General features: G+C 50.5%; 1 pseudogene across 2 annotated transcripts; it reads right to left on the reverse strand.

Annotated features, from left to right (window-relative positions):
* Positions 1 to 285: 285 nt before the first annotated feature.
* On the reverse strand, positions 286 to 1,972 carry LOC144166170 (SOSS complex subunit B2 pseudogene; annotated as a pseudogene). Of its 2 annotated transcripts, XR_013321609.1 has the most exons (3): positions 1,739 to 1,972; positions 959 to 1,593; positions 286 to 565 (listed from the first exon to the last, which is right to left on the reverse strand). The product of XR_013321609.1 is annotated as an SOSS complex subunit B2 pseudogene, transcript variant X2 (transcript). The 2 variants fall into 2 exon arrangements; XR_013321608.1 differs by having other exon boundaries at positions 286 to 1,593; positions 1,739 to 1,971.
* Between the last annotated feature and the right edge of the window lie 792 nt (positions 1,973 to 2,764).

Here is a 2,764-nt window from a genome sequence, read left to right on the forward strand (position 1 = left end):
CGCGCGAAGGGTCCTCGATTAGATCTAATCGAGGACCCTTCGCACGCCTATGATATCGAGAATGTCCAGCCAACGATAACGTCGGATGCCAAGCGTGTTGTTTCACAGAACCGAAACTGGTTTGAATTGTAATCTTGCACACCGTCTAATCCCATCGCATCTCATATTGACGTAGCTGCTCTAGTTGGTGAGGCCGGCGCAGATCGCGCATGGTAGTAGTTTTCTTCTTTCAATCTTTATAAAATAAATGTCGCCTTATCGACCGGATAAACGATTAAAAGTGTGTTTATTTGAGCCAGTCTGCTCCATGCAAGCGAAAACAGAAGCTTGGGAAATTCTCTTGTGTCCCTATAAAGCATTTCTGAAAACTAAATTGCGGTTCTGATAACTTTTTCTTATCTAAGTATTTGTTTTCTTGGTTCTTCTTGCCTGACTAACTTTCATTGATACCTAAAAGTAAAAAACAGCGTCGTCTAAATGCACGTCGCTGTGCTCGACTGCGGTGATAGCCTTGTGGTCAGCAGACGATCGGAGCCATGCACGTTTAAAATCCCCGGAAAAAACCCTGCAAAGCAAGAAGACGCCAGAATCGAATTATTAGACAAGAACCATTATGCTTTCAGAAGGTTTTACAGCACAAAGCGGCACATGGACCCCCATATTTAATGCAGCTAGGTGCCCGTGAAACAAAAAATAGACGTAAGGTAATCGCCCTTATATACAGATAAAGGGGCTGCCAACGTAGTGTCGCTAGAGCAGGGACAAAAAATTATTTTCCATTTACTTCGTAATCCAAAATTGTAATTTCACTCCAACGCTGGCACAACACGACCACCACTGATAACGGTCCGCTACACTCGTGTTTTCTAGAGGTCAGACACACACACACTCATTGAAGAAACGTCCTCGTTTGACAAGACACCGGGGGGGATAATAACAACAGGCCGGCGGTGGTCACCCGCATCGTAGCCCCTTCCGGCCAGGGGCTGCAGTCAAAGCCTCCGGCTGGATCCCGGGAAGACTCGCAGGGCTCCCGGGCTACTGCCAAGCGCTTTTTTAAGGCCTGGAAGCGGGCGGCATGACCGTCGGGTTGCGGTACAGCGGCCGTCCGGCGCCTCCAGAACGCGACAGCGAGCCCAGTGCGCCGGGGCTGCCAATGGGCGGCTGCGGGGGGTTAGCGCGGCTCGCCGCATGCGGGCTGGGCGACCGCCTGTCCGCCACGGTCGCGTTCAGCTTGCTCTGCTGCTGCTCTAACTCCGGGATGGGCTCGCTCATGAACGGTGTCTCGCTGAACTCCAGGCAGAAGTCTCCGACCTTCTTCATTGCGCCGTGCTTGCCCGTGTACAGCAGGAGGCGCCCTCTCCAGAGCGAAGCGTACCCCTTGCTGACCTCGCAGATGTCGCCCGGCTCGAGATATGCGCCGGATTCGTCCCACTGGCAGAAGAGAATCGACCCTGATCGGTCGGCCACCTTGAATGTTCGCACTTCGCGGCCATCTCTGGTCGTGCGAAACCGCTGTATCTCCAGGACGATGAACGTCAAATTGAGGTTCCTCATTCCCGGCTTCAAATCTCGTATAGCGGTCCACTCCATCTGCACAGTGTCGTTGATCGCCTGTCAGGGACGACCTCTTACGCACTATACCACGCTATGTCGATAGCTAAAACGCCCATTAAATGTCCATCGCATCTCAAACTAAACGCGCCTGGACGAAATGAAACGGCTTCGTGCTACTTACGGAAATTCTGCGTCTTCTGCTCTCTCCTGTCGTGGTCCGTTCGTCTTCAACATTCTCGAGCGTGCACCACTGGGGCACACGTGCCCACTTGAAATGTCTTGGCAAGGCTATAGAGGGCGCTGCAGTTCATCCGCTGGCGTAAGTGTCTGTGCTAACATATTTCATTACGAAACGACTTTATCTCGGTATAAATAAAACAGGCGACCCGGTTATAGACATGAGACTCCAAGATACAGTGCACTAGAAGATTTACAGAGGCCCCAACGGCGGTTCGGGTACGTTCTGTGTTTGCGCAGCGAATAGCGGCGGCGCTGCAGTCAGAAACAAATTAAAGCTCCAGCCGGCCTTTGTTGTATATGGGTATAGCTTCCGTGACACCATCAGAGATGGCGCTGTGATCCGTTCCTATCTAAGAGGCTTTATTCCTGTCATGTCGGTGCACTGTCCAATAAACATAGGCAGTCGTCGGTAGCCCATGGCGGTTTTCATGTGTTTCAGTTTGGTCTTTCCGAGATAGCGGCCCACTGCGCCTAAACACCACAGCATTGTTGCGAGCCGTCAGAAATCGCCGCTCCCTAAGACTTCTGCGGGAAGTCCGACTTCGTAGTGAACTAAAAAACTGGCTGCGCGTTCTACGTACATTTCGTTCCTTTCGCTCAAAACAGTAAGACAAAGAGGTTCTTTGCGTGGCAATCAACGAAACAAATTTATTGCAGAACATTTGGCTATCCTAATTGCACAGCAGAAATGTAGTCCGCGTTACATCCAGTGCTCTTCGATAACGCTGCGTTAAGTCGTCTAACGAGCGAGTTCATGATTTGTTTAAATAAGCAATTTCAGATCACTTGAAGCCACGAATGATGACGGTTGGCCTATTGCTCGCGTTGAAGGTGTGTTCCTAGATTACATTTACTGTTTCTCTTCCATGAGCTGTTATTATACAACTGGCGCATGTGCGAAAATATTTTGCGACTTATCTGCACGTCCTCCGCGCGGATAGTGTTTATGGTCTGTTTTCTCGGGGCG

Source organism: Haemaphysalis longicornis, unplaced genomic scaffold (genome assembly GCF_048455015.1).
Source record: "Haemaphysalis longicornis isolate Haplotype H1 unplaced genomic scaffold, Haemaphysalis longicornis Haplotype H1 scaffold_1, whole genome shotgun sequence".
Lineage (NCBI taxonomy): Eukaryota > Metazoa > Arthropoda > Arachnida > Ixodida > Ixodidae > Haemaphysalis > Haemaphysalis longicornis.